The 23,923-nt window shown below is 44.2% G+C and overlaps 1 protein-coding gene across 2 annotated transcripts in view; it reads left to right on the forward strand.

The window, feature by feature from the left end:
* The window catches only part of BRINP2 (BMP/retinoic acid inducible neural specific 2), a 101,306-nt gene that overhangs the window by 16,848 nt on the left and 60,535 nt on the right, over positions 1 to 23,923 (forward strand). Inside the window, exon 2 of one of the 2 annotated variants that reach the window (XM_012765028.3) lies at positions 12,216 to 12,349. The exons of the other annotated variant lie outside the window; for it this stretch is intronic. The gene's annotated coding sequence lies outside the window, so the exon portion shown is untranslated. The remainder of the gene's footprint in view (positions 1 to 12,215; positions 12,350 to 23,923) is intronic. 2 annotated transcript variants of the gene reach the window in all.

Consider the following 23,923-nt stretch of genomic DNA (forward strand, 5'->3'; position numbering starts at 1 on the left):
GAACACAGTGGCTGGCCCATAATTGCTTGATAAATAACAACTATCATCCTTGCTGTTATGGTTATCTTCGTAGTTAGTGTCAGTTTGTGAGTTCCTTACGGCAGGTACTATACCTTATTCAGCTCCATATTCATTCCATCTGGTTCAATTCCAAGCTCATGTAACAAGAATAACAAATATTTATTGAGCTATTTTGAGGTGCCAGGCACTTTCCAGGAGCTAGGGAAATAGCAGTGAACAAAGCACACACACAAAATAAAATCCCTGCCCTTGTGAAGCTTATGTTTTGGTATAGGGAGACAGAGATAAACAAAAAATATAATATGTAAGTTGTATTTTTTGTTAGGAGATAATAAATTCTATGGGGAAAAATATAGCAGAGAAGATTGTAGAACTAGAGGTGGATTGCAAAATTAAATGGGATGGTCAGGGTAGACCTCAAGGAGGAAGTTATGTTTGATTGAAGACCAGAAGAAGAGAGAGTGAGACACAAGATATCTGGAGAATTTCCCCACAGTGGGAAATTAATATGTTTTGTCTAATAAGTGCCCCATGAAAGTCTTTGATATCTATTTACTCTTATATTATCTCAACTTCTGAGGTATTCCTGTTTTATCCCACTTTAGGCCCCTTGAGAGTTTAGAGTATGTATTATACGTTACCTCTGTGTTTGTTCACAGAGCTCCCTACTCAGTATTATGCGTAGGTTAAGAGCTCAGTAATGATTTTAGAAAATAAACCCACACCTATCTTTCCTGAGAGCTTTTTTATTAAGAGCAGAAATTGCAGTGTATAGGTTTACAGTAAAACTCACCCTTTTCACCTGTACCTTTGTGAAACACTTACCTTTTCTAAGTTTTATTAGCTTGATATTTTAAATAAGCTAACTCAGGACAGAGCAAAAACTAATTGCAGAGAAGTGTGATCCTCAAGAGAATTCTCAGAGAGGTGAGGAAGGAAGATGAGGGGGAGACATACTTGATGTCTTTAATGCAGTCTTAACTGTGACAAAACATTTAAAAAGTCTTGACGCAATTATGAGTTTCTGTTACACATTGTGTGACCTTAAATGAAAGCAATAGTTCCAGTTAGATTTGATTCCAAAAATCCAAACATATGACTAAAGATTGCTAGTAAGGAAGCTAAAAAAAAAAAAAAAGAAAAAATTCCTTGGATTTTCTTATGATGCAGTCAACAAAGTTTTCTGCCGTGGAATCACTTGATAGGTGAGGCCTGTATATCAGCAAGGTCTATTTGGTAATTGGGTCTAACCAAACTTCCCAGAATAGGGTCCAAGACAGCCCCGCCTCTGGCCAAAACCCCTGTCCACAGTGAATGTTATAAAAAGGTGGCAGCAGGGTTGATCTGGTCACCCTCACTCTCTTCCGGAGAACCATAGGCAGCAACAGTAAATTACCTGCAGGATGGTAAATTACCTGCAGGCTTGTTACAGATCCAAGCAAACAAAGATACTAATTTGTCCTCTTTAACACAGACCTGTCCTGTCTAGGGCTGAGGAATCTTTTGACCTTTTCCCTTAAGCAATTGTGTCAATATAAATGCTTCTCAACTTGGGAACTAGGTAACACTGATCATTATTTTAAACAGAGGCCTCTGCATTGAGATGTTTTGTCCTCATGGAGCCTGGTGGAGCAACACACTGTGTGGCTGCCTCTCTCCAGAGAGAGCCTCACAAAAGCGGGTTGTCTATCTCCTGTCTCCTAAGGCAACCTCATGAATAAACCATCTTAACGTTAAGTCATGTGCATAAATAATTTAAGCTAGGCTTGTGCGGAAAAAGGACAGGGTGCGTGTGGGGCACTGATCATACCGTCAGTATGCTCTCAGCCTAGATTTAGGAGGGTTCTTGGAGCTTGGGAACAGGTGGCGCATCTATAAGTTTCCACGGAACAGAAATTCCTTTACATCTCATTGTCCTCCTTTCTGGAGCTCAGTTAACAAGGGGCAGGGCCTGATAAAATTCAAGCTTCCTCAGAATATTCCCATTTTTGTATCTTCTGCTAGGCCGATTCAAATGAGAATGACTGGGGCAAGTTTCCCTCAGCAGCGAGTCGGGACCCCTGCCTCCTCTCGCCGCCAAAGGTCTCCCAGCCCCGCGGAGGCTGCAGAAGCGCTGGGGACAGGGACGCGCCCGCCCGCTGCCGAGCGCAGCGCTCCCCTTGCTCGCTCTCCTCGCTAGGCTGGAGCTATGTGACATTTAAAAAATGTCCTTTCAAGTCTATTTACCCATCTGTCCCCTCGAGCAGTCCCTATCCCTCAATCTTTCTCTCTTCCACATATACTTCAGGTTTAGCTCTTTCTGCTTATGTCACACTTCTCTCCGATCTCCTTCCCTTGTTCTTTGTCAGCCAGCAAAACATCCCCCTCTCCCGTCTCCAAAGCAGCCTACAGACCATCTGTCGAGGTTGGCAGCCTCCCGTTCTCTCCTCTCCTCTTTCCCCTGGTGGGCGTTAGTCCAGAACAGCATGTGGATCCCCCTTTGGGGCAGCTATAGGCGAAACGGACCATCCTGATAGCTCCCCTTCATGAATGGACCTTAGTTTCACAGGATCAGAGCAAGCTTTGGGGTACCAGCCTGTCTGCTTGGATCCAGGCAAAGTGACACGCAGTCGGCGGTGGCTAAGACAGCAGACTCCGGGGCCGGATTGCCTGGTTTCTGTTCCAGGCTTCTCTAGTTGTGCGGTCACGAGTGAGTCATTTTAACAGGTCTGAGCCTCCTCGTATAGCAAACATAGATGATCATTGCACCTTCCTCGTAGGGTCATGGTGAGGATTAAATGATATAATTTAGGGGCTCACACAGTTGCCTGGCTCATAAAAGTGAGCCCTTATTATTACATCACCCTAAGCCAATGGGCTTAAGCCCAATGTTTCTTTCACAGGCAAGAGAAGTACCCAACACATTCATGCTGCGGAGGGCCTGGGTGTGTCACTAACTCTGCAGAGGTTCATCTCTCCAGGGAAGTAGAATGTCCCTATTGTCTTCTTGGCCACAGAGCACTAGTTTCCAAATCCAGGCTCTCTACACCAAAAGGCTCTATCCAAACGTGTGCCCTAATTGAACAAGTGGTGATTTGCACACAGAGCATTTCCAAAGGGCAGCCGGGCGAGGGTGGAGGAGATTTCTAATGGCAAGCTCCGTTCCCCGGTCCTCTCCCCTGGGAGATGCATTGTTTAAGACATATCAAACCAAACTCTGGAGAATATGAGAATAAGAATAAACTACTGTAGTCCTTGGGGACGTAGGACTTAATGGCCTGGCGGTCCCTTTCCAAATCTGGTTCATTTGATTCATGTGTCTTTCACCTTTAATGTGTGCAGAAGAAACCTAGACTGGAAACACTAATAATTTGTTGTTCTCCAGTTGCATATTTTTAAGCTAGAAATTTAAGGTAAATAGCCCTTACAAAGATCATATCTATTTTCTATGTTATGTAAAGTAGATATTTCTTCTTATATTTTCTTTAATACATATCTTGGTTTAACCTTACATTAAAAAGTAAAAGATTATAATGAAAGACTATATTTCTTTCAAATAGGTTTAAAAGTGGCATCAATCACTTGGAATAATGAAAATAATGGGAAACAACTGTAAGTGTGGGATTCGTGCTCACAGTGGAGCAATTATTCCAATAATTGCTTCGCTATGAGAAGACAAAATAGTGATCTCCTACAAACCTAATTTCCTCTCATTACCTCTCATCTTTGATGGTGAATCCTCACTAATCTCCTAAAGTTCAGAGAGTTCTGATTTGAACCTCCTTTAACATGGAAAGGGGCAACTAACCTTTTGCAGTGGAGATAACAGAGCCAGGTTTTCAGCCGACAGCCCACTGAATATCTCATCATGCCTCTTAGGGTACTGGTGTATGCCTGCTTCTTCTGTGGATGAATGGGCCAGGTAATTATCGGAGGATTAGTCTGAGAAGGAAATGATTTGCAGAAATACGGGTGAGATTAGAAAGGCCCACTGTGAAAGCTGTTGGTCTCAAACTCGGCCTAACATATTTTTTGCCCCTACTGCTGCCTGGATCTGTGCATATGTGTTGGCTTGTGGTGATGAAAGGAGCCCGTCCTAGCTCTAGCCTTATTAAGAACATCACTCATCTCCCTGGTATAAATGAGTTTCAGCCACTGACCAGTAGCCAGACCTTATGTTCAATTCTGGATTATTTGTAGTAGTGGGTGAGAACATGGATACATGCAATTCACGGAACACTTAAAACTTATCTTACCCAACCCTTCATACAACTATCTCATTGGAGCAATGAACAAGGACAAAATAGAGCAGGTTTTACCCTGCTCTGCCAACATGCAGAAATGAATGAGCAATTGGGTAGTAGAAAGTATAAGGCAGAGAAGCAAATAGCCCAAATAACTAAAAAAACAGACTAGATTTAGGACTCTTCAAGATTGAATAACCCAAGAGTAACTAAGATTTGACTGGATGGTAGAAGCCAGCCTGCAAAGGCTGTGGGGTGAGCCCGTTCCATTGGACATAGCCACCCAACAGTAGCAAACTACTACCCACGTCTGGCAGAAGAACCTCAGAGGAGGACACCCAGCTGGGTGGTGAGGCTCAAGCTGCTCACGGCCCAGTCTCGTGTCCACACGCAGTGCAGGAAGAACTGGGGCAGGTCTCACCCACCTTTATTCTCCCCCCTCTCTGTTTCAGTGATGGGAATCTCAGGATAAATGGTATGTTTCATCCACCCTATGCTCAGAAGCCGTAACATGTGATAGGTAAAGGGAAGTATCCAAACCTCCCCAACAGCACTGTCATATTTCCAAAACAGTTTTGATTAGCAATAATAAATGCCTGGATTTGAGCAATTGCAAGCCTGTGAGGGGGAGGGATTAGAGAGACAATTAGACAAAATTCATCTGTGTTATCTTATTGAAAGCAAATGTCTGCCTTATGTTAATGGCATTTATAGGATCCAAAGAGGTGATACTAATGGAATTATAGAGGACGTGGCCAGGAATGCCCAAGGGCGCCTGTGGTAATTCAATTAGAAGAACCTTCAGGAACCATATAATTGCATGAAATTCTTAGTTTCCCCCTTGTTGGGCGATTTAACAAAATCTTTATTTATCTGTCTCTCTTAGCATGGAGAAGGAAATAAAAGCATGCCCTTTCTTGAACTTGAGCCCATGCCACGAAAGCATCCCTCAGGTAGAGCTGAACAGGGAAAACCTGACCATGTCCAGCACGTGCCCTCACTAACGGCTGGGGTCTTTACAGCACACGCTGCTGGGGACGTTTATAGACTTGTATGGCTCTGTGTTTGTTTTGCCCATCACATGGTGTTTAAAAAGCCTGTTAGTGTTGCGAGGAGACCCAGCCATGATCAATCCAAACTCCTCATTTTATTCTAGAGGCAACTAAAGCTCAGGGGAGTAACTTGCTTGGGGGGGTGACTTGCTCAAGGTCACAGAGCTAGTTATTGGTGAAAGCTGCATCTGCAACCCAGTTCCCATTCTTCCCAGTGCGTGACCCTGGGCTTTAACATGCTACTGTTGCAATGGAAACGCTGGTATTAGGACTAGACAGACACTGACACGTGAAGAAGATGCTAATGATGCCTACGAGATGTTTGGTTGTGTATCTTATTGTTCGTATCATGCAGGAAGGAATAACATTAAAATTCTTTATCTCCCAGCATTATTCAATAGGAGAGAATGTGGGATGTTGCATTCTGTTTTTCCCAATAATATTCTTAAAATAACTTATAGAAAAGCAAATTTCTTATTCCTCCCAACACCCTAAAAATGTTTTTATATGATCTTAATTTTGGTTCTTTCCATGAACAGGATATTTTACTTTCTATTGTTTTGTCATCCACCATTCAAAAAGGGTAGACTACAGGGTTCTACCCTTTAAATGTTTCTGCCCAATAAAATGTTTCTGAAAACCCAGGTTCAAACCAAGGACACTGTGCCATGTCCTGGACTCTGCCTGAAAAGAACACCAGGTTTTAAATGGATACGATCACAAAGAAGATGAGAAATGCTCATTTGCCTGGTATCAGGAATGGGGATGAGATGCATTTTTAATTTGCAGGCAAAATCTTGTGTCTAACCATTCAGTGTATCAAATCTCCTTCTATCCCCTTTTGATTTTAATAAGCCTTCATATTTTCCTCTTTCCTGAACAGCTACCCATGACTAAGAAGATTTAACTCTGTTGCTGTACATATATGGGTGTTTCATGCATATTTGCATATGGGTGGAAACATAGAACTATAAAGTGATGAGGCCGTGTGTGTGTGTTTCCACATGTGTGAGCATGGGTGTGAAGTGGACACATTAGGACCTGCGTCACCCCCATAAGGGGCGGCACTCAAACAGTCTCTCTTCCCCTTAAGAAGCTCAGCACTCTCTCCAGTGACATTCTACTAGTTGGACCATTTTTGGATTTCCTTGTTAAGACATCACCTTTTGGGTGGGCCTTATAACAAAATGATTTCCACTCACTCATTAATTTGCTCGTTGTTCCACCAAACACCTATCAATCACCAACTGTATGACAGGCGATATGGCAGGGCTGTGGGTATAAAGTTAAAAAAGACATGCTCACCACTCTTAAGAAACTTCCAGCACAGGGTTTTCCTGAACAAACCACACTTTTCTTCACTGCCCTTTCTCTTATTCATCATATTTGATTCTAAATGACTTTTCATCTAAACATAGATTATTCCCACAAAGGACAAATATTTGCCACCATTAATTATATTTACAAGAATGTGCTTCAGATTTTGGAGGCACTTTCAAAAATATTATTGGGTCATTGCCATATCTCTGTAATAAAACAATTACCTAAGGGACTTTTTTGATAAGCAAAATTCTTTTTTTTTAGATGTTTCAATTCTAGCAAATTTTGCAAAGTATTGTTAACTATTTTATAGTCTAATCTTATGGCCACATATTCAGAAGTGGCCCTAGGAAGACTTGCAAAGGACGAAGCACACATCCAGTGCCTTTCCTTTCAACATCTTCCTTCCTCTTCTGTGCCTGTTCTCAGCTTCAAAGCATTGCGTCCTCCTATGTTGTTCTTACTCCAGTTAGGTTTGAATCCCAGTCCTGCTACTCACCGACTTTGTGGCTCTAGGCAAGTCATTTAAATCCTCTGGCCCAAGTGAAGTCAAACCAACACCAAGCCTGCAAGGAGGGAGGGAGTCAGTCCAGAAAAGCAGCGGGCAAAGAGCCAAGCCAATCTCAGCTTGCCAAGGGGCAAAGCCGTGGAGCAAGGTGCACCAAAGCCAAGGGGAGGAACACATGTGGGGCCTAAGTCGGGGAGGAGCAGCAAAAATGGCCTGTAGGTAGCATTGTCGATAACAGGCGAAGAGCAAGAAACCTTGCAGATGGCATTTTGCTGATTTGTTGCTTCTTTTAAAGGTTTTGGTGTTCCCCCCTCTCTGGGATGTTGCCTCAAAGCATTTGTAAAGAATAATGATACCTTCCTTACTGGGTTATTTTAAGATTTTGATGACACACTGAGTATGAAAGTGCTTTGAAAACTGTAAAGTGCTCTACAAATGCTAATTTCTCTATTTACCCCTTTTCAAAACTGCTCAAAGCTGGCAATTTATAGTGAGATAAGAGAAACAAATTCATGGTCAGGAGTAGAAGACTGATAATGTTGAATGAAATGCACATTTTAATGAATTGTATTTTCCTATCTCAGGAAAATCCAGGTATTCATTATAATCACCTAATGAACTTTGACACTTACCAGCTCTCAGGCCCTTGCCCCAGAGATCCTGCACGGATTGGTCTAAGTAGAAGCCCAGGTATCAGCATGGCCTAAAAAGTGATTCTAAAGTGTTGTCAGAATTGAGAACCACTGCCAATGGAGGAAACCTCATCTGTTAGAATTTAGGTGAAGACTAAAATGATAATCAGACAATTGCCCTGACTGTGTCTACCAGCCCTGCACAGAGGCTCATGGATGCATGAGGTGCCTTGCATTCATTTCTTCAGTCAAAACGTGTTCACTGGGCAGTCAGCTTCTCTGCATCAGGAATAAACTGGGGACTCAGAGATAAATAATACAGAATTCCCATCCTCAAGCTCACAGACCGTGGGAGGCACAGGCATGCATGTAAGGTGTAAGTAGTTACAAACCCACCTGGTAAGTTCTATAATAAGGTGAGGAGGCTGTAGTTATACACCTCCAAACTCTGCCAGGGAGCATCAGAAAAGCTTTCCAGCAAATTGAAGTTTAGGATGAGTGATGACAAACATGTACAGTTTTGCCAGGCAGAGAATAATAATGACACCTAACATTCACTGGGCAATTAGCATAGCCAGTCACTGCTCTGAGCACTTTGTCCTATAACTCATCTAGTCATTCTAATGACAAACTTACGAGGTGGTTGTTAAAATTATATTAGCCCTACTTTATTATGGGGAGTGGTTCTCTAAATGTGGTGCTTCCAACAGCAGTGTCACCATCACCTGGGAACTTGCTAGAAGTCCCCGGGCCAATTGGCTGAGAAGCTTTTCGTGTAAGCTTCAGTGGCCTGTGTTTTAATAAGCTCTTCAGTTGATTCTAATGTGCACGCACACTTGAGAACCACTGCAACAGGGAAACTGAAACATCGATAGGTTAAGTGACTCGCTCCAAGTCACTCAAAGACTAAACAGCAGGATTCAAATCCAGACAGTGTGGCTCAGGGTACCCACTCATAACTTCTGTGCTGAGGAGAAGAAATCCTACTACGCTGCTATAAACTGAATTGCTCTCCCACCCAACTCCTCCAGTTGATTTGTTGGAGTTTTAACTTGTGATATGACTGTATCCAGAGATAGGGTCTTCAGGAGGTAATGAAGGTTGAATGAGGTCGGAAGGGTTGGGCCCTAATCCAACAGGGCTGTGGCTTTATAACAAGAGGCGAGGGGAGAGAGAGAATCGGTCACTCTCTACGCTGTACGAAGACATAGCAAGAAAGTGGCTATCTGCCAGCCAGGAAGGGAGCCCTGGCTAGAAACTGAACCCTGCTGACTCCTGATTTTCCAACCTCCAAAACTGTGAGAAAAGAAATTTCTGTTGTTCAAGCCACCCAGTCTATAGTATTCTATTATGGCAGTCCAAGCAGACTAAGATACACCCCTACCCAGGAATAAGGACGAGCACATGCAGAAGGGACAGAGACGGGAGAGAGCATGGAGTCTACCTGAAGCATAAAACCGATAGGGTGGGAATGAGGTGTTAGATGAGGTAGTATTGTAGAAAAGAAAAAAAAAAATCACCCTTAGAGAATATTCACTCATTGCAAGATGGGGGTAGCGGTGGGGGTAGAGGTAGCATTTGTAAAGATCTTTCACCCTCATTTCAACATATTTCACCTTATTGCTCCCAAACGGTTGCAGTCATAAACTTTTAAACTTGGCAGCATGATAGTTCTCTTAGAGAGAGGAGTTGTAGGCCAAATGTGAGGAAAATCAATGACCTATTTTCAGCAGGTAGTGGTTGTGGTTTCCAACTTTGGCCACATGCACTAAAGCACTTTTTGTTTGACTTTTTAAGGGCAGCTTTGCACTGCATGAGCCCGGCAGAGAGGATAACTATCCGACAGCGTTTGGCGGTCGGCACCTTCTGAGGTGCAGTAGCAGAGATGGGAGGAGAAAGGAGAGGCCACCAGCCCTCACCAGATGTCCCAGGCAGACTGGAATTGAGGACTATTTTAAGGAGTCATTGCCATATTTAGTAACTCAGCATCTGACCTGGACTTCCTTTGTATTCCCGTGGAGTCCGTCATGCCCCAGCTGGAGCCCTTCCTCTCTCCCTTCTTCAGTGGATGCAGAAAAGGGTGGCAGCATTTTCAGGGTGAAAAGAACTTCTTAGCATTCTAATTTTAAAATTTTATTTAAATTGAGAAATATAAGATTTAGGCATGTTCCAAGGTTGTTTCATTGATGTTGTAAAAAAGTAGGACAGGAAAGAAGTTGCAGAAGACATTGTTTTAAAACATTCAGTTCTAGAGTGTGGCCAAACGCCTTTCTTTCCCTTATTCTCCTCAAGCAATGCGGCAGCAGGCACTGATGGCCCTACATGCAAAACACACGGAGCATCTGAGCAGTTTTCGCCATCTTCACAGCCACTGCCCTAGTCCAAGCCATGGTCATCTTTTACCTGGTCCATTGTTCTGACTTCTGAAATAGTCTCTACTTTCACCTTGGTATCTTAAAATCTATTCTCAGCATAGCAGCCAGAGCAAGCCTTCTACAGTGCAGTGTCTCGCTCGGACGCAAAGCTTCAGTCCCGACAGGTCTTGCAGCATCTGCTCACCGCTGCCGTCTGGCCTCATCCTCTTGCACTCTCACTCCCTGCTCTGAAGCCACCCCTGTCCCCCGCGGCTCCCACAGCAAGCTAACCGGGCTCCTGCCTGCACTTCCTCCTCCCTCCGCTTGGCATGCTTTTTCCCTCCAAATGCCCGCTTGGGTTCTTGCCTCACTTGCTTGAGTTTTTGCTCAAATCCACTTCTTAGTGAGTACTCTGCATAAAGCAGCAACTCTGCTGTGGCTGTCTGTCCCCTAGGCCTGCCTTCTTCTTTATGGCACAAATTCCCACTTGATGCTTTATGTATTGATTTGTTATTGCTATGTTTACTTTGTGTACACCTCCCACTAGAACGCAAGCACCATAAGATTAAGACATAGCTGATTAGTGCTTAACATGCAGCGGTTACTCAAATTTCATGGAATAGCATGAGAGATAAAAATAATATTTATAGTGTCTCATAGTTTATAAAACAGGCGTTGACTAGAACCGGGACATCCAGAAGTGGTAGATGGCTAAACCAATGACGGCACATCTAGACCCTAAGTTTATTTTCTCCCAACATGCCCATTTTAGTTAGGATTCTTAGGCAGAATTCTTCAGGCAATTTCAGCCTTATCAACTGTATCCTAAAGGACTATTTCTTTCATGAGTGAGAAGGAGGTATGTTTCTTCAGTTTTCTCTTGAGGCTGTAAAATGGGTCCTTGCCTGCCATCGGAAGCCAAAGGCTTTGCATGGTCCTGCTCGCCAGCTTGCATGGTGACTGACACATCACCTACCTCGAGTTGGCTGTCATTAAAAGTCCGTTGTTTGAAGAGTCAAAACTGCTGGATATTTGGCTGGCTAGAGTTGGATTTTCGCAAAGCCTAGGCCATGTCTGGAGCTCCCGTGGTTGAATCTAGACTGAAAGATTGGCCATACTTGCCTTTGTCTAATCAGGGTCGACTGGGATGAGGAGAGACTCATGCTCTAATCTGAATGAACTGGTATGAAGTGGGGTCCAAGAAAACCATATCCAATTCATTTTTTACTGATTTAAGGAACATTTTGAGTGCCTTTTATGTGTTAGTTATTAATAATATGCTAAATACTAAAGATAAAATGATGAGACAAAAGAAGTAATGCTGTAGCCTTCATGGAACTTATTCCACTAGTAGGGGAGACAGACTTTGACCAAACCATGATCCAAACAAATATATAAAATCCTAGTTGACAAATGCCATGAGTAAAATAGACATAATGTTACAGGAGGCTATGATTGGGAATTTGACCCTGACAGACAGATTCAAGGAAGCCGTCTTTAAAGAAGTGATGCTGGAACTCAGAGCTACGGGTTGAGTAAGAGACAGCTAAGTGAACAGAGCACTCAGAGTGCTGACGGCATCAGGAGCGAACACCCTGTGGTTGAATGACATTAGCCTGGGCCAAGGCCCTTAAAGAAGGTCTATGTGTCTCATATACAGAGCAAGATGGGATGATTGAGGTTGGAGAAGTAGGGACCAGACCATTCATAGCCTTGGAGTCACATGGATGATTTCATATACATACATATGTGTATATATAAACATATATATATGCATAAAATAAAGAATGATGGGAAGCCATTGAATAATTGGTAGGATTTGGAGTTGAGGCTAAGGAGAAATGTTAGTTTTCTATAGCTTTACACAACAAATTGCCACAAATCTAGTAATTTAAATGAACACATAAATTGTCTGACAGTTTCCATGAGTCAGGAGTCTGTGCATGGCTTAGCTGGACCCTTTGCTTAGGGTCTCATGGGCTGCAGTCAAGGTGTTGGCTGGGCTGCATTCTCATCTGGAAGCTTGACTAGGGAAAAGACCACTTCTAAGCTCTTTCAGGTTTTTTCATAAATGCATTTGGGCAGAATTCATTTCCTTGTGATAGGTCCCACTGGCTGTTGTCCTCAGTCCTCTGCCATGTGGCCCTCTGCTCAGGCTGCACACGACGTGGCTGTTTGCTTCTCCAAGGCCAGCAGGAGAGTTGCTGCCCTCCAGTCTGCTAAAATGGAGTCATTGAAGGTAACGTGATTGTGAGTGTGACATTCCTTCACCTTTGCTGTGTTCTATTGGTCGGAAGCAAGTAAGTCATGGGTCCTGCCTATACTCAAGGGGAGGGGACTGGAAACGGGTCTGATTTGCCGGAGGCAGGTGTGTCCACCACAGGAGAGGAAAAGGACAGGACACATGTGGACCTGATGAGTGTGGAATGCACTGATAGTCCTGCTGAAAGATGACAGTTTAGATTAGGGTGGTCGCAGGGGGACAAGGGCTCAGGGATAACTTTGAACAATAGTGTACAGGCAAATGTGATGGAACTTGGTGATGGGTTACACTTAAGGGTCAAGGAAAAGGGCACTATCAGAAATGACCAGGAGGTTTCTACTGAATAAGTAGCTCAGTGGTATTTAACTTGTCTACTCATTAAAATCCGCTGGGGAAGTTTTAAATAATACCAACTCCAGGACCCGACTCCAGACCTCCTAAAGCAGATCTTGGGGGTCCAGACATTGGTATTTTTAAAAGATTTTCCCAATGATTTAGTATGCATCCTGGATTAAAATCCATAAGAATGGATGGATTATTTTCCACTTAATTGTGATAGGATACCACTTAAGATTATGAGGCTGGTTTGGGGTATGTTGAATTTGAGGGAAGTTTTGAGACATCCAACGGAAGGAGTCAGTTTAACAGCACGTAAGTCATATGCGTTTAGGAGGAAGCCTTGGGGTGGAGGTACAAGTTTCACGTGCCCTCTAGCCAACTGCCTTGTGAAGCGTAGAGGTAGAGGAGATCACTTACAGACAGAGTATGCAGTAAGAAGAAAAAAGGCCTAGAGGTGAGCTTCAAGAAACTCTAAGATTTAATGCTTTGAAATAGGATCATGAGTCTATAAGGAGTAGCCACAGAAAAAGCAGAAAAAACAGAGACTGTGGTCAGGGGAGCTGAGAGAAGAGGGTGTTTAAGAAAGAGGCAATGGTCAATGGTGGCAAATGGACTTATGCAAGTGGGCTGGAGACACTAATCTGGCTCTTTCCCTAGTAAAGAATGTTAGGAAGCTCTAAAGACTTTTAATTGAACTGCCAAATTAGCATCTGAAACTTTCTTTTTTTTCTCATTACAAATGTAGTGAGTGTAAAATATAGGAAATTTAGGAAAAACAGATTAACCAAAATGAAGGAAACTTTAACTACCCATAAACTTACCAACCAATGATAACTACAAATGGTATTTTATATAAAATTCTTGGTGTCTTTTTCTAAGCAGATATACATTATTTTTTTTTTTAATCTTCCTCTTCTACTGGAGATTATTTTTAATGGAATAACTTGCATATTGTTTTGTAACCTGTATTATTTACTTAATAGATCCCAAATAATTTTCCACATCATTAAATATTGTTGTATAGCATACTTTTAGATGATGACATTATACTAAATCATATGCATATGCCATAAATTGCTTAATCAATGTATTATTTGACATTTGGGTTATTTTGAAGTTTCCACTATTATAAAGATCACATTATAAAATATAAAATGTATTTCAGAATGTGTGTGGGGCTGTCAACAAATGGCATTTCTCCCTTTACCTCTATAGTTGAGATTTAATTGAGGAATAAGACACAAGCAAAAATCAGTTTCATTTCTGAGAAGGATGACTGGAGAGATCCCAGATGACTTGGATCTGGAACCAAATCGGCTTAAACAACACAGGCCTCCCCGTTACGACCCTCCACCCTTGCGCCCTGTCACAGAGGCAGAGCCTGCGATGCTAAGTTCATTGAGTAGCAGAGAGCAGGCAGAACACACATCTGGACAGCTGCCAAACAGAAAGAAGTCTAGTACAAACGGGGCAAGACGAGCGCTGGTCTTCTCCCAAACACACAATACAAACAATTCTTGGTGAGGGGAAAATCCAGGGGACCTTTCTTAATGAAGTCTTCCCTATACGTGGTAGCTAGCCTTCAAGATGACCTTCAATGGTCCTGAGTTCCTGGTCCTCACACCCTTGTGTAGTTCCCTCACAGTGTTCAAGTGTTAGTCCGCATGGGCAATAAATACAGCCGAAATCATGGTGTGTGACTTCCAAGGCTAGGTCATAAAAGTCATTGCAGCTTCTGCATTGCTGTCTTTGGATCACTTGCTGGCGGAGCAGATGCCACGCTGAGGATTCTCAAGCTGTTCTATGGAGAGGTCCCCATGAAGAGGAACAGAGACCTCCCCCCAGCAGCCAGCACCACCGGCAAGCCTTGAAAATGAGCCAACTTAGATGTGAATTCTCTGTCCCCAGTCAAACCTTCAGATGACTGCAGGCCAGGCTGAGGTCCGACTCAACCTTATGAGAGACCCAGAGATAGAGCCACCCAAATTCCTGACCACAGAAATTATGTGACATTTTAAATGTTCATTGTTGTTTTCAGCCAATAAGTTTGTTATGCAGTAAGAAAACAATTTGTTACACAGTAGCAAATGTGTTACAAAGTAATGGACTGTTACATGGACTTTGGAAACAGAAGACTAGATGAAATGGTGCTTTCCTTCTCCCAGTTCCCAGCGAGGAGCCTCTGAACTTCCATATAGCTGAATCTTTGTGTGCGTATTTAAAATAATCATACAGACGTAGACTTGCTAGATCAAAGGCGATGCTGAATCCCCATGCTCTGTGGTTAAAGTGTCGATGTGTTGCTCTAAACACAGCAGGAGCCTTAAAGCACATGGTGGCGGTGCCACCACTGCTCCTGTCCCTCCCTCCCACGTGGCGGTGCCACCACTGCTCCTGTCCCTCTCTCCCACGTGGCGGTGCCACCACTGCTCCTGTCCCTCCCTCCCACGTGGCGGTGCCACCACTGCTCCTGTCCCTCCCTCCCACCTGGCGGTGCCACCACTGCTCCTGTCCCTCCCTCCCACCTGGCGGTGCCACCACTGCTCCTGTCCCTCCCTCCCACGTGGCGGTGCCACCACTGCTCCTGTCCCTCCCTCCCACGTGGCGGTGCCACCACTGCTCCTGTCCCTCTCTCCCACGTGGCGGTGCCACCACTGCTCCTGTCCCTCCCTCCCACCTGGCGGTGCCACCACTGCTCCTGTCCCTCCCTCCCACTTGTCTGCGGAGCTCTGCTGTCTTCTGTGTGGAGACAGTCGGATGGGAAGGCGGCAAAGACAGGACAGCGATAGGAGCCCCCAGAGGTTGGCGGGGAGCACAAAGGGCCAGACGTGCTGACTTACGGATGCTCAACGGGGCTCCACTGACAAATGAGATTTCAGACACCGTGGGAAGTATTTGGTGTGTGAGACAGAAACACGCTGGTGGAAGGAAATTCAATGTACATCTAAGCCATGTGTGGAGAGAAGAGAGAGGGGCAAGAGTAGAATAAACAAAGAGCCCCAAAGCATAGATAGTACATATGCTGTTAGAGAGTTAGAGCAAGACGGAACAGCCACAGGAGAGGGAACTTTCGGCTAGTGATCCCTCCCCTAGCAAGCTGCTCCTGTTTATGGGCAGGAAGCTATAAAGTTCCAACAGTAGCAGCATCGTGCTTTTCAAAGGCCTATTTTTAGAATGCTCTGATAATGCCTCGGGAGTTGCTAGATCTGAATTAAAAACTCCAGGTCTCTACCTCCCCCCCTTTCTAAATAAAGGGTTATTGATTTACTAATGGCCTTTGTATCCTGCTGCAAAGAAAGATGTTACCTGGAGCCTGAGTGACTGAACAGCATGGAAACACCAAGATCACAGGTAGACAGAAGGCAGAAGACAGACTCCGAGAAAGCCTCCACCGCGGGCAAAGGGAGGGTCCTGCAGGGTGGAAAAGAGGCCTTCGAGGGCAAGAAGGGGCTGCTGAAAGCAAATGTTCCGTGGGATGCAGACACAGAGGGATGGGCGTGTGGAAGCCCAGGTGGATGACCAGGTCCCACAGGTGCTAGCTGGAGCTAAAGGGTGGTCAGAAGAGCTGGGTATAATGAAGGACCTCCGGGTGGGCGGTGAATAGCTGCTTTGATTCTAATCCCAGCACTGCCCTTAATTGGCTACATGAGCCTAAGCCTTGTAACCCGGCTCCCGGCTCCGCAGCCTCCTCTGCGAAACCAGGGGCCCTTCTGGGCTGCGGGGAAGGCCCGGCGGCCAGCTGCGGGGGCGGCCGCTGTCCTCCTGGGCGCCTTCTCTGGCCGCTCACAGCTTGCTCTGCGTTTCCCGTGCCCGCGCCATCGCGAAGCCGGCGGGGCAGGGCGGCGGTGCCCATCGCAGGGCGGCTGGGCAGGGCGGCTGGGCAGGGCGGCGGTGCCCACCTCAGGGCGGCTGGGCAGGGCGGCGGTGCCCACCGCAGGGCGGCTGGGCAGGGCGGCGGTGCCCATCCCAGGGCGGCGGGGCAGGGCGGCGGCGAGGGCGACTGGAGTGGGCGCGGACGGCCGCTCTGGCCGCGAAGTGCTGGCGCCTGCGAAATCACTTCGTCTCTTCAGCCCCTAATGTCCCCACTGGTAAGAGGGAAGGGACAGTAGAGTACTGTCCCGGACCTGAAGCGAGACACAGTCTGCAAAGCAGCGAGAGCGCGGCACCAGCCGCCACCCCGTAAGTCCTGGCCGCCGCAGGCGCACGGGGAGACCCGCCGGGCTTTGCCCTGGCCGGGGCTGCGGGGAGAGCGCGGGCGGCTCGAGCGCCCAGCGGCGGCGTGGAGGGGCAGGCTCGGGAGGGTGGCTGTGTGTCTGGGAAAGCACCCAGCACGTGAGAACGGGAAGAGAAGCCCTGTGCTTCGAGAGCGCGCGCGGGCCCTTTCCGCAGCCCCCCGCCCCAGGCTTCCCGACTGACCCGCGCCGCCGGGCTCCGCCGCAGAGGAAAGCCTCCCAGGCGCTGCGCCCACCCCTGGCGCCCGCCGCCCTTCCCCAGCAGCCCTCCGCCCGCCGCCCTCCCCCCGCCGCCCGGCCGCCCGCCCCGCCCGCCACCCTCCCCCGGTCGCCCCGCCGCCCTCCGCTACCGCGCTCCCCCCGCCGCCCGCCGCCCGCCCCGCCCTCCGCTACCGCGCTCCCCCCGCCGCCCGCCGCCCTCCCCCCGCCGCCCGCCGCCCCGCCGCCCTCCGCTACCGCGCTCCCCCCGCCGCCCGCCGCCCGCCACGCTCTGTGTTGGATGGGTCTGAGCCCTGGCAAGCCGCCCCACGGGCCTCCACGCCCCGGGCATGCCGACGGTGCCCGGAAACGTCCTGTGCATTGTCAGACAGATTTTCTTGCGTGTCTTGGGGCTTCTCTTGCCTATGTTCCCTGCCGCGTTACGACTGCTGCATCACCAAGGGGGAGACTTAATTGTCATTTTGGGGTTCAGAGATAAAACACAGGACGTGGCAGGGCCCTGTGTGTGGCCCCTCGGGTTGTGTTCTGCCCCACAACACAGGGTGTCATTCACTTAGACTACAGTGTGAATGGTGCCTCTTGGTGTTGTGCCAGGACAGTCTGCCCCATAGCATGCGGTGGCCCTGTAGGAGCGCGGCAGCTCTGAGTGTCTTTAATTGAGACTCCAGGGGACACCGCACGGAGGCCCGTGGGCGGTGGCGCTGTAGGCCGCACGGCAGCCAGGCGTCAGGAGGGCAGCGCGGCCTTTGGGCAGCTCGCGGGGCAGACAGTGGGTGCGGACGGGCCACACGGAAGCCCGGGCCTGCTGAGTCACCAGGCCGGTTCCAAGGCCCGCGGGCGGCTGAGCGCCAGGCTGTGGAGCTGGCAGAGCCTCAAGAACCGTGGGGCCGGGTAGCCGAAGGAGCCGCATTTGTGGATGAGCGTGATGCGTTGTTTCCGTGTGTTGGGACGGGCCAGCGCCCCGCACACGTGGAGCCGCCCGGTGGGACACGCGGGACCCTCGGAAATGAGCGCGTCTGGCCGCTGCTCGGGCCGGTGCCCCAGCTCTCCGGGGAGAACAGCTAGGCGCAGGGCCCGCTCAGAGCGTCCCAGATGGCAAGAAACACGGAGACAGACGAGTACTCCTAATACTTTGTAAAAAAATTGGAAAAGGGCTTTTTCTTTTTCATAAAAATAATGCACTGTTTTGTAGAAAATTCAGAAATACATAAAATCATAACAGAGACTGCTCATGATTGCAGTGCTGGGCAACAATTATTAATATAAATTCATTTGCAATACTTTCCTCTCTGCAGAGCACAGCATTTGGCCGGCATTTTCCGGTTCATTCTGTAGTGCAGGTGTGTGAGGGTTGTTGGATCATTATGGGAGAGAAGTCAAAATAGCAAATTTACTGACTTGTTCAAAGTCAGAGAAATTTGTGATGGTAATGTCTTCTGTCCTCTGTTCCTGGCCTCTAACAATAAAAATAACCTGAATAATTACCCCTTATCTAGTGCTTTTCAGTCAAAAAAAACTTTGCCTTGTGGTGCCATTCTGCAGTGCACTTTCCATATTTGCTCACTGAGTTCTAGAGCAAAGACAGCCATGATTTCAGGGCAGGTAACCTAGTAGTTGGAGGTTGAAAACCAGGAGTTGGGACCTCTGATTCTTTCACTTGTGTAGAACCATGCTTCACTCAAAATCTTTATGCTTAAGGCAGCAAGATGAAAAGAGTATACTGCTCTTCACAAAATTGTAGTACATATCCATATAACATGTCCATATATAGGAATGGGGTGAGCAAGTTCATGCAAAATAATAAATGCATAAGAACATATGAATATGAGGAATACATAGAAACAGATAGATTCTGGACTGTCCTGCCCTGTGCTGCCCATTATGGTAGCTGCTAGCTAAGAAACCAATTTTCAAAATTTTATTTAATTTTGATTAAATTTCAAAACTTATATTCAATTCAGGTATTAGAAAATTTTTGAGTATTTTCAGACTAACTCAGGTATGTGAACCTATTTTTTAACTGTAAATTATTTGAAATCTAAATAGAGAATCAATCCTTTATGATGAAAAATTATTGTCTAAACTGATCTGTGCTATAAGTGCAAAATGCGCACCAGATCTCAGGCTCAGCGGGAAAAAATCTTAGTAGTAATTTTCTTACACTAATTACATGTTCAGATGATAATACTTTGGATTCAAGTTTAAATAAAATGTCATTAAAATTAAATGCAATTACTTATTTCTTTTTCTCTTTTTCATGTCGATACCAGTAAATTTAAAATATGTATGTAGTCTGTGTTATATTTCTGCTGGACAGCACTGGATACTGCCACATGTAGCAAGTCTCCCCTGGTGTCTGCTAAGCTGTAAGGGATGAGGATCTGCCTTATGACAGTATCGTAGACATCATTCACTTATTCCAATAGACATGCACGTGCTAGAAATGTGAGTTGGTGAATAGCATACATGTTGGAGTTAGAACAGCTAGGGTTTCGACAGTGGCCGCATCCGCTGTGTAACTATGCATGACTTTTTTTCTTTTTCTTTTTTCGTGTCTACTTAGTAATAATTTCAATCCTTCAGAAAAGTTATGCAAGAGTGTAAAGAACTCTATTCTGCCCTTCATTCAGAGACCCCTTTCAAGTTTTGCCACTGACCCAATAACATCCTCTATAACAAAACATCTAGTGCAGAATTACACATTGCACATACCTGTCATGTCTCTTCAGTGTCCTTCAACCTAGAACAATTGGTTCCTTTGTCCTTCGTCGACCTTCATGACCTTAATATTTTTGAAGGTTACAAGATTGTTATTTCGTAAGATGTCCCTCAATTTAGGGTCTGATGATAATTGCTAAATGATGATTCTCTAATTTCATCATATTCGTGCATGTATTATTTTGGCATTCTGTTATAAATAAAAGGTTTCTTTTCTTCCAGAGTGTGTGTTTTTTCTCTCTCTCATCTCTGTATCTGCTCATACACAATCAGATAGATAGATAAAGCATGGCCTCATGGATTAGTATTTTATTCATTGAAATATAATCGATTACTATTGTCCTAGAGTTCCTGAGGGGGTCCCTTTCAAGGTGGCTCTGTGTCCTTTTAACATGCACCCAATATTCTATGGGTTTTGTTTTGTTTTTATTTAGTGATGTGCTGGTGCTGGCCTCACACTGGCCTGTGAGAGCTCATTGTAAAATTTTCAGAACATTTTTGAGCCATTGCCATTAATTTCATATCTTGGAATCAGGCCTGGTGGAGTATTTACATCACAGAAATTGGCAAATGCTATAATCAGAGCTTTTTCCCCACAGAGCTGGTTGTTAAACATTTACCAGCACATCACTATTTTGTCACAAAATACTGTTGCAGGCCATGTTATACTTTAACTGCCACAGTTCTGCAATCACCCATTTCTTCAAGGAGAAGAAGTGGCTCCCAGAGACCAAGATCTTGATGCTAGGCGAGTACTACTGGACACTACTGGGTGAAAAGAACCAGAAAAGATTGCATGTGTGTGTTTGCGTGTATATACATACACTAGGAAATGCATGTATGTGTGTGTATGTATACATGCATACATTGTAATTTTAAACATTTTATTTTGGAATGATTTTAGAATGACAGAAAAGTTAGAAAGAGTACAGCATTCCTGTGTCCCCTTTACCCAGCTTTCTCTAATGTTCAGTTTTACAGAACATGTGGTACATGTGTCAAAACTAAGAAATTAACAGTATTATTAACCAAACTACAAACTGTATTTGGATTTCACCTGTTTTCCCACTAATATCCTTTTTCTGTTCCAGAATAGAATATTGTGTATAGTGTGTGGGCACACAATACACAATTTTTACCTCTACATCTATCTGCCTAGTCTGTCCATCTGTCTATTCATCCATCCACTATCCATTTCTCCATCTCTCTATCTCTTTATCTATATTGAGAAACATGCATTCACACCTCTAATTACAAGGCCACACCACAGAGTCGATTCTAACTTTTGTCCTTTCCCTATTTATAACTCTCTTTTTTGACCACGAGAAACTTGCCTCCCATTATCCTTGATATATTCATTTATCAGCTCCCCGTGCCTGGCCCTCACCCCTGCATGCGGTTGGTTTCTGGACTCCACTTGGCTGTTGCCCCACACACTGCCTGCCCTGATGTGGGTCCAGACCCTTCCTAGGGTGTCCCCTCACACAGGCCTGCCTATTGATTAAATTAGGACAGAAGGGAGGAGGGAGGGAGGGAGGAAAGGAAGGAAGGAAGGAAGGAAGAGATTTCACTGAATTCATCTGTTACTTTGGGTAGAATAGACATTTTAACAATATTTATTCTTTCAATCCCTGAAACTGAGATATCTTTTCAATAATTTGTGTCTTCTTCAATTTCTTTCATTAATGTTTTATAGGTTTCTGTGTACAGGTCTTTCACCTCCTTGATTAAATTTACTCCTTTTTTTTTGGCTACTGTAAATGGATCTCCCGATTTCTTTGCCAGAAATTTGTTGTTGATGTTGAGATACATCACTAATTTTTCCATGTTGACTTGTATCCTACAACGTTATCAAATTTGTTAATTCTATCAGTTTTTTGGTGGCTTCCTAAGAGTTTTCTACATACATGATCATGTCATCAACAAAAAGTGACAGTTTTCCTTTTTCCTTTTTTATTTGGTTGCCCTTTATTTCTTTCTCTTGCCTCATTGGTCTGACAAAGGACTTCCAATGCTATGTTGAATAGAATGATGAGACTGGACACCCTTTTCTTCTTCCAGATCTTAGAGGAAAATGTTTAAATTTTGTTTCATGTATATTTAGGTGCACCACTCTTGGGTGAATATATGTTTATAATTATTATATCTTCTTAATGAATTGACCCCTTTGCCATTATATAATGTCCTTCTTTGTTTATTTTTACAGCTTTAACGTAAAATTTATTTTGTCTGATGTAAGTGTCACTAGCCCTGCTCTCTTTTGGTCTCCATTTGCATGGAGTATCTTTTTATCCCTTTACTTTTAGTCTGTATTCTTAAAATGAAGTGAGTCTCTGTAGACAGCCTAAGTTGGGTCTTTTCTGTTTAACTGTTCTTTCACACTACATCTTTTGATTGGATGATTTAACCCATTTACTTTCAAGGTAATTATTGATAGATCAGTTTGTTAATTATTCTCATTGTTTTAGAATTATGTTGTTTTTTTCTTCCTCATTGCTATCTTCCTCTGTGGTTTGATGGTTTTCCATAATAGTATGTTTTGAATCTTTTTATTTTTTATTTGTGCATCTCCTATAAATATTTTCTTTTTGTTTGACATCAGGTTAACATAGAACATTTTACACTTGTAACAGTCTATTTCAGTCTGATAATAACTTAAATTTGATTGCATACAATAACTCTACACTTTTATTTCCCCTCCCCACATTCTATGTTCTTGATGTCTGAATTTACATCATTTGAAAATATATATACCTTAACAATTTATTTTAGATACAGTTTGTTATTAATAATTTTGTTATTTAACCCTCATACTAGGGATAAAATTACTTTGCACACCACTATTGCAGTCCTGGAGTATTCTGAATTTTGCTCTGTATTACTGTATCATCAGGTTTTACATTATCGTAAATTTTATATTATTGACTTGCAGCCTTCTATTTCAGTCTCAAGGATTCCCTTTAGCAATTCCTGTAAGGCAAGCCTAGTGGTGATAAACTCCCTTAGCTTTTGTTTGTCTGAGTTTTATTTTTTCCTCATTTCTGAAAGACAGTTTTACTGGGTAAAGTATTCTTGGTTGGCACTTCTTTTCCTTCAGCACTTTGGCTATATCATCCTACTCTCTCCTGTCCTGCAGGGTTTCTGCTGAAAAGTTAGCTCATAGCTGTATTGGGACTCCTATTTATGTGATGTATTTTATCTTGTGCTGCTCTCAGAATTTTTTTCTTTGTCTTTGATTTTAATAATTTGATTATTATATATCTTCGTGAACTCCTCTTTGGGTTGAGTTAATTGGTGACCTCTGTACTTCATGTACCTGGATGTTGGCTTCTTTCCTCAGATTAGGGAAGTTTTTCTTCTATTATTTCTTTAAGTATGTTTTATGCCCCTTTCTCTTTTTTCCTCTTCTAGAATGCCTATTATGAATATGTTAGATCTCTTCATAATGTCCCATAATTCCCGTAGGCTTTCTTCATTCATTCTTTCTTATTCTCTTATTTTTTTCTTTTTGCTTCTTTGATTGGGTATTTCAAATGTTCTGTTGTCAAGTTCACTGATTCTTTCAGCTTGATCAAGCCAGCTGAGCTATCCATTGAAGCTTTCTATTAAATTTTTCAGTTCAGACATTATAACCTGCATCTCTAGGATTTCTATTATTTCTATTTCATTATCAAACTTCTCTTTTTGTTTGTGTATTATATTCCAAATGATTTTAAATTTTTTATCTGTATATTCTTGAAGTTCACTAAACATTTTTAAGAAGATTATGCTGAATTATTTTCCTGTCATTTCATAGAGCTCCTTTCCTTTCTTTCTTAAGTGGCCATTTTGGAGCTTTGTTTGTGTTTTGGAGGTTTCATTTTTTCCTGAGTCTTTGTAATCCTTGTGTCCTTGTGTTGGTTTTTATATGTGTTTAAACCACCTTTTCTGGCCTTCACAAGAATTCTTTGGTAGTGATAGACCTTCACTAGGTAGTCTAACCTACAATTCTGGATGGGCCAGCTGGTAGTGATCCTGGGCAGGTAGAGCTCACTTTCAGGTC

The sequence above is a fragment of the Microcebus murinus genome, chromosome 2 (assembly GCF_040939455.1).
Source record: "Microcebus murinus isolate Inina chromosome 2, M.murinus_Inina_mat1.0, whole genome shotgun sequence".
Lineage (NCBI taxonomy): Eukaryota > Metazoa > Chordata > Mammalia > Primates > Cheirogaleidae > Microcebus > Microcebus murinus.